A 7,909-nucleotide genomic window follows, 5' to 3' on the forward strand; every position below is an offset into this window, starting at 1 on the left:
GGTAGAGCCAAATAAGGCCCGGCGAGACGGATAGACAAAGAGAATGGAGCTAGGAGGTGGTGCGCGAGGCCCAGCTACTAGCTAGATAGGGGGAGGAGTGTGCGGTTGTGAGATCGATGAAAAGAGGGGCGAGAGTTTACACGTGTGTGGGACCGTATGAGAGACACGAGGCAAGGACACATAAAGGAGGAGATTGAAGGTGCGTGTGTATGTTGTAGGCAGACATTGCTGGAGAGGTTTATCGATCGGTGTGTGTCGGAAAGGAGTTGTGGAGACTGTGGGAGAACGACCTAAAGAAAAAAAAGAATGTGCGCGATGGATAGAATGCTGAGGGAGGGGGAGGGCGAGGAGGGCGTGTGCACGCACAAGAGAAAGTTAGTGGTAGCTACAAAGGTTAGAGGATTGTGTGGGTGTAAGAGACTAACAAAGATGATAATTTGATATGAAAGTGGATTCATATATTTGAATAGCAGATCATAGTGTTTTAAACATATGCATGCATGAATATAGCGGTGATACGCGTGTTGTGGTTTTGCACATGTTATACCATAATGTGATAATGCATGGCGTTTGCAACTCACAACTAAATGTCGAACAATCTAAACCATACTATACATCAAACAATCTCACATTTTATTTGAATTTGTGATAATGTGTGGCGTTTGCAGCTTACAACTAAATATCGAACAATCTAAACAATACTATATATCGAACATTCTCACATTTTATTTGAATTTGTGGTAATGTGTGGTGTTTGCAACTCACATCTAAATACTTGTAGGCGTAGGGGGCGGGGTACCATACATAATGTGATAAACGCATTATACATATGCGACATGGTTTAGTTTGTGAAGATCTAGCTAGAGCTTGAAATGTACTATGATTTGAAATCAACATAAAGTGGATTCAAAAAATCGAGTTCGAGTTCATATAGTACACATAGTTCATATGTAACTCGAGACTAATCATGTGGTGTGCTGTGAAGATAATACACAAACGATGGTTTAACTTGACAATAATGATGATTGTAGATCTTATTAAAACAGAGAAACGAATTCAAATGCTTTGACTTCACAACAATCATTATTGTAGATCTTATTCAAATAGAGAAACGAATTCAAATTTAGTTCATATTGAAGCGGTAGTATATACGTTTGGAATGCACTAAAACATTCATTTGAGTACTAGGTTGCATGCATTAAACACGTAGCGAAATATTTTAATTGAACATAACATGAATTCAAAGTTTTGAATGACATTTGTAGTGCGAATTGATTTGGTACAGTACACGTTAGGCTTGTCCGGAAATTTCAACCCGCGCCTTGTTAGCCTGAAATATTTAAGATATATCTTTGTCTTGTTGTGCTCCGACAACTCCCTCCATCTCAACCCGTGCCTTGCTATTCCAAAATTACAACGCCCGCGAAAACTCCCACCTCCTGTGAAATCCCGACACGCGAAATGCCCGTGATACCCCTGAACCGAAAGAACCGCCTCAAATCGGTGGGGGTACTTTCGTAACTTACCCCACATTTTGGACAAGCGCGTCCCTAAGCCATGGTTCCCCACTCCCATCCCATCCGCCCACCCATTCGTACACCGAGGCCGGGAAAACCCGCGAAGCCCCACACCCTACTCCGTCCGCCACCCAGCCGGAGCCTCTTCCCTGACGACGTCGTCCACAGCAACACCTCGACGTCCCTCATCCATCGTACCGGATGAGGATCCATCATCGATCTGGTTGTCCCGCCGGTTCAGCCACCCCGTCCTCCACCTCCAAGGAGCTGCCCCGACGTTCCCCTCGTCTTTCGCACCACCTCCATTCCCACACCGCCGTCTTCACCTGCACCACCGGAAGAGCATCGTCATCACTGTTTCCTCGGATGAAGCTGCGGCCTAATCAGCGCCACCAAAGAGGTTGTACACTAATTGCAGCATTTTCTTCTTGATTCGATCTCACGGTGCTGCCGGCGCTCGGTCCCGAGCCGACACAGCGCGGCTCCATCCACGGCAGCGTCACCGGCCACTTCCTCCACGACGTCGCTCCCTCGGCTACGACGTCCACATCAGTAGGAGCTGCTGCTGCTTTAGCTCTCGCTCGCGCTGCTGCTCTGCTCTTGCTCTCGGTCCCCTGCCTGGTCTGCTCTTGCTCGCGCTGCTGCTCTCGCTCTTGCTCTTGCTTGCGATGCTGCTCCTATTTAGCTACACTTCAGTCGAGTGAATCGACTTTTGGGTCAGTCGATTTTCAGGGGGTGGGAGGGGGGGCTCGCCGGAGTTAAGGAAGAACCAGCCGCAGCGGGGAGGGGGCTCGCCGGAGAGGTACCCCACTATCTATCTTAGGGTTCAGGGTGGGGGCGGTGGTCACCGCCGGTGGTGGGGCGGTGGCGTGGGGATCGCCAAAGAAAAAGCTCGGCACAGGGGGGCTAGAGGGATGGCCGGGGCGGCGGCGGACCGGCGGTGGGGAGTCGGGGTGGGCGGGGTGGCGCACCGCCGGCCGCGGGCGGCGGGGGGTGGCTGTTTGGCCGATGGTGGCTGGCGGCTCAGGGGGTGGAGGTTGAAGATGAATTGCAGGCCCTTGATTTCGTATCCAACGGCTGCAAAATCGACTGACCAGAGATGAAAAAGTCAGTCGACTGACGTGTAGCCTCACCTCTAGTGCGTTCAGTTTCGACAGTAAAATTCAGTTTCGACAGCAAAATTCAGTTTCGACAGTTAAGTTCAGTTTCGACAGCTAAATTCAGTTTCGACTGTTAAGTTTAGAGATGAGCGGCTGATGTATACATCTAGCACTTTGTGGTTATGTATTTTACGTCATCTATTGGATATGCTATTAGAATTCCACTCAGATTAACGTTTTCTCTCTTGTCCTGCTTCAGCCTCGGCAGCGTACAACTCACCAGAGCTGCTCCAACGACGAAACCCTCCGTCACAGCGGAGCAGTACCTCGGGCTCCATCTCCAGACGCCTAAGATCTTCTTCCCCTCCTCCGACAGACAAGTCAGCCAGAGCATCCTCACCGGCCAACCCAATCACGCTGAGATCAACATGGCTTCGCCAAAGAGGTTGTACACTTCTCGTGGTTTGACTTAATCTCACCATGCTTCTTTGCATCCTGTGTTCTTCCAATTCTTGTGAACTAAACACCCAGATTGGCAGAAATCCTGTGTTTTTAAATTCTCTGTTTTGCACGTGCATTCCTATCCTATTCCTGTTTATTTCCTATACCTGCATTGTTAGAATCCTCAAATTCAAACAAGCCCTTACACAATTACTTCTATTACATATATGTGTCAAAGAAAACCTTGTGTGGTTTGTCCTGCTCCTGCGGTGCTGTGTTCCACCCCAGCTCAGCTGCTCCAACAACGGAAGGGTTCACTGAGGGAGTCCTGGATTAGGGGGTCCTCGGACAGCCGGACTATACACTTTAGCCGGACTGTTGGACTATGAAGATACAAGATTGAAGACTTCGTCCCGTGTCCGGATGGGACTCTCCTTGGCGTGGAAGGCAAGCTTGGCAATACGGATATGTAGATCTCCTCCCTTGTAACCGACTTTGTGTAACCCTAGCCCCCTCTGTCTATATAAACCAGAGGGTTTAGTCCGTAGGACAACAACAATCATAGCATAGGCTAGCTTCTAGGGTTTAGCCTCTACGATCCCGTGGTAGATCAACTCTTGTAATACTCATATCATCAAGATCAATCAAGCAGGAAGTAGGGTATTACCTTGATCGAGAGGGCCCGAACCTGGGTAAACATCGTGTCCCCCACCTCCTGTTACCATCCGCCTTAGACGCACAGTTCGGGACCCCCTACCTGAGATCCGCCGGTTTTGACACCGACATTGGTGCTTTCATTGAGAGTTCCACTATGCCGTCACCGTAAGGCTTGATGGCTCCTTCGATCATCGGCAATGATGCGATCCAGGGTGAGGTTTTCCTCCCCGGACAGATCTTCGTATTCGGCGGCTTCGTACTGCGGGCCAACTCGCTTGGCCATCTGGAGCAGATCAAGAGCTACGCCCCTGGCCATCAGGTCAGGTTTGGAAACTTGAACTATACTACCGACATCCGTGGAGACTTGATCTTTGATGGATTCGAGCCCATGCCAGGTGCACCGCACAATCACGACGAGCATGACTTAACTCTGCCGTCGGACAGTGTTGGGAGATCACACCTGCAACCGCTCCGGCCCTCAATCCGAAACAAATCACGCCATCTGAGGACGGGTGGATGGACCCCGCCACGGAGGCCGCACACTCAGTGGCGATAGAGCCGAATACAGACTTCACCTCCTACGAGACCCGTGTTGCCGAACCATGGGATTCGTCCCCGGCCATGGGCTCCGAGCCGCCTGCGTCCGTGCCTATCGAATCCGATTGGGCACCAATCATGGAGTTTACCTCTGCGGATATCTTTCAGCATTCACCCTTTGGCGACGTGCTAAACTCCTTGAGGTCTCTCTCCCTATCAGGAGACCCTTGGCCGAACTATGTCCGGCTTGAATGGGATGCGGACGACGAAGAAATTCGCTCCGCACCCACCACCCACTTAGTAGCCACTGTCGATGATTTAACCGACATGCTCGACTTCGGCTCCGAAGACATCAACGGTATGGACGACGATGCAGGAGACGAACAAGAACCACCACCCACAGGGCGCTGGACTGCCACCTCGTCGTATGACATATATATGGTGGACACTCCCAAAGAAGGCGATGGCGATAAGACAGCGGAGGATAATCCCTCCAAGAAGCAATCCAAGCACCGACGTCAGCGGCGCCGCTCTAAGTCCCGCCATAGCAAAAGCAGCGATACCAACACAAGAGACAATAACGCTACAGATAGTGCTGAAGACGACGATAATCCCCTCCAGCCAGAATTCGAATGGGAGGATGAACAAGCTAGTCCTCCGGGACAGGCAGCAAACGGAGAATCAGAGGATGACAATTACATGCCTCTCTCCGAAGACGAGGTGAGCCTCGGCGACGAAGAATTTATCGTGCCCGAGGATCCCATCAAGCAGGAGTGCTTCAAGGCAGGCTTGTAGCCATAGCAAATAGCCTGAAGAAAAAGCAACAACAGCTTCAAGCTGATCAAGATCTGTTAGCGGATAGAGAAGCCAAAATCCATGGCAGCCCTCACAACACTTATGACCCGCTTTTGTGCGGGCGAAGATAGATGGTTGGCTCGTAGTAACAACACAACAAGCAAACCTGGCTCATCAGAGGCCAGGGATAGCAACGGCAAACCACGACGCAACAAACACAAGCGTCGCAAACATGGTGAAAATGCCGAAGATACGGCAGTTAATGCCGGGTTTAGTGGCTCAAAGTCCGGTCAGCGGAAAGGGCCCCTCAAAAATAACAATTCGGGTATATCCAGTCTGGACCGCATACTCGATCGTCAATGCCAAATTCATGGCACCCCAGGGACGCCAGCCACCCATACTAACAGAGAATGCTGGGTCTTCAAACAAGCCGGCAGGGCAGGCACCAAAAACAATAAAAAGGGGGGTCTCAAAGCGATGATGGCGACGAAGAGCCCAGATCACCGGACACAGGAGGGCAAAAGAAATTTCCCCCGCAAATTCAAACAGTGAACGTGGTAAACACCACCCAGATTCCCAAACTGGACCCGACACGCACCCCTAGGGATGCCGACCTAACGGAACTAGCCGTCCCACAATATAAACTAGGGCCGGTCACCTTCACCCACGCAGATCGTCCGATCAACGCCAATCAGGGCAATCCAGCCGCACTAGTCCTTGACCCAATAATTAATGGGTTCCGCCTCACACGAGTCCTTGTGGACGGAGGCAGCAGCCTAAACTTGCTTTATCAGGATACAGTGCGCAAGATGGGCATCGATCATTCAATGATCAAACCCACCACAGCCACTTTCAAAGGCATTATACCAGGTGCGGAAGCCAGTTGTACAGGCTCCATTGCCGTTGAGGTAGTCTTCGGATCACAAGACAATTATTGCACCGAAGAGTTAACCTTTGAAATCGTCCCCTTCCGTAGTGATTATCAGGCACTGCTCGGATGAACCACATTCGTTCGATTTAACGCGGTACCACACTACGCCTACCGTAAGCTCAGGATGCCCGGTCCGCGCGGCGTCATCACGGTTAAGAGCAAGGCCGACCTTTCCTCCGGCAGCAACAAGTACACCGCTGCCTTAACAACAGAAGCAATGAGCCACACCTTGCAGCCGAACCTCGAGTCGACAGCCAGGCTCCTGGATACCGCCAAAGGACTTCGAACTACTTCACGGCAGCATAGCCCGGCTCGTCCAGAGCTCAATTAAACACTTCGGCGAAGGCCAAGATAGGCCGCATACAGCGGCTCAACCGCTCTCTGGCACACAAACAGTTCTTACATTTCATTTGCAGGCACACCTTTGCGTCGACTAGGACGGGCAATATGGAGGCAGCCCGAACGCGCAAGGGAATCCTTATATGTCCCCTGCGATGACCATCCGACTATACTCCGGATCCGCACGCAGCTTCATCTTCACTGGTCTCAGCAGGTGCCATAGTCGTATTTCTTTTCCATTATCACCTGTCTTATACGCTTCGACGTAGTATTCAAATAAAATATGTGGATTTATATGACGCTTTCCTGCTGTCATTTCTTATTAAAGCTCTTTTGTCGAGTGGCATCCGTACACCGCGATATGCCTTTAAACGTGCCAGGGGCTTCGTTTTACCCACAGCACGGCAGTAAAGTCCGAACACCTTCGGGGAAGTTCGGCACCCCGAACTTATAGCATTATATGCATCAGCTCCGAATCATGTCTTGGGTCAATAGTTGGGTTTGCCCGGCTCCCATGTTTTGGTACCTTACGTTCCGCTATATTGGCTAAGGTAGCACTGGGAGAACTACTGCGATTGTGTCCCGGTTCTTCCGGACAAGCACCTTAGTAGAGAAAGCCAAAAACTGACTGTCATGATACGGCGAGAGCTGGTCAGCTGTTCGAGAGGTCATAAAATCTTTAAGGATTTCTCCCGCATAATGCCATAACCAATGCAGCGTGCGATGGATCGGTTTTTTCTTTGATCAGGTGCTTATAGAGCCCCTAGTATGGTATTCCGAACACCAGGGGCTGCGCCTACCTTACTAAAGCTCCTATGGCAAAGTGAGAGTGATAAAGCCCTATAGTCCGATTGCCTGGTTCGTTGTCTGAGCACCTCCTTCGAAGGACCCAAAACTGGGATAAAGAGCGCTCAGGTTTATCCCGAACACCCCCGTACTTCTTACGTGGGGGCAGAAGCGGACGACTGGCCAACTCTCAGGTTTAACATATAAAACGGCCGCACAGGAGGGTAAACTTTTATATAACAGGAAATAAATAGTATAAATGACCCTGTTCAGACATTTACAAAGGACGACATGATTTGCATTCATGGAAATATAATGTCCTTGGTACATAGCTCCGCTGCAAGGTAGGATCCTTTAAGGACATTCTCATAATATAATTCGGGCTTGCAGTGCTTCTTCCCCTCTGGCGGCCCTTCGGTCATCAGCTTCTCCGCATCCATCTTCCCCCAGTGCACCTTTGCGCGGGCAAAGGCCATTCGCGCACCCTCTATGCAGACCGACCGCTTGATGACATCAAGTCGGGGGCAAGCGCTTACAAGCCGCTTCACGAGCCCGAAGTAGCTGCTTGGAATTGGCTCGGCGGGCCATAGCCGGATAATCAAATCCTTCATGGCCAGTTCCACCGCCTTATGCAGTTCGATCAGCTGTTTCAGTTGATCGACAAAAGGCACCGGATAATTCGGTGCCAAATACTGCGACCAGAAGAGCTTATCCGCAGTGTTCCTTGCTTTGGCCCGGTAGAATTGGGCGGCATCCGCTATGCTGCGGGGTAGCTCCGCAAACACCACTGGAGAAATTCGAATTCA

Source organism: Aegilops tauschii, chromosome 6, assembly GCF_002575655.3.
Source record: "Aegilops tauschii subsp. strangulata cultivar AL8/78 chromosome 6, Aet v6.0, whole genome shotgun sequence".
In the NCBI taxonomy this organism is placed as follows: domain Eukaryota; kingdom Viridiplantae; phylum Streptophyta; class Magnoliopsida; order Poales; family Poaceae; genus Aegilops; species Aegilops tauschii.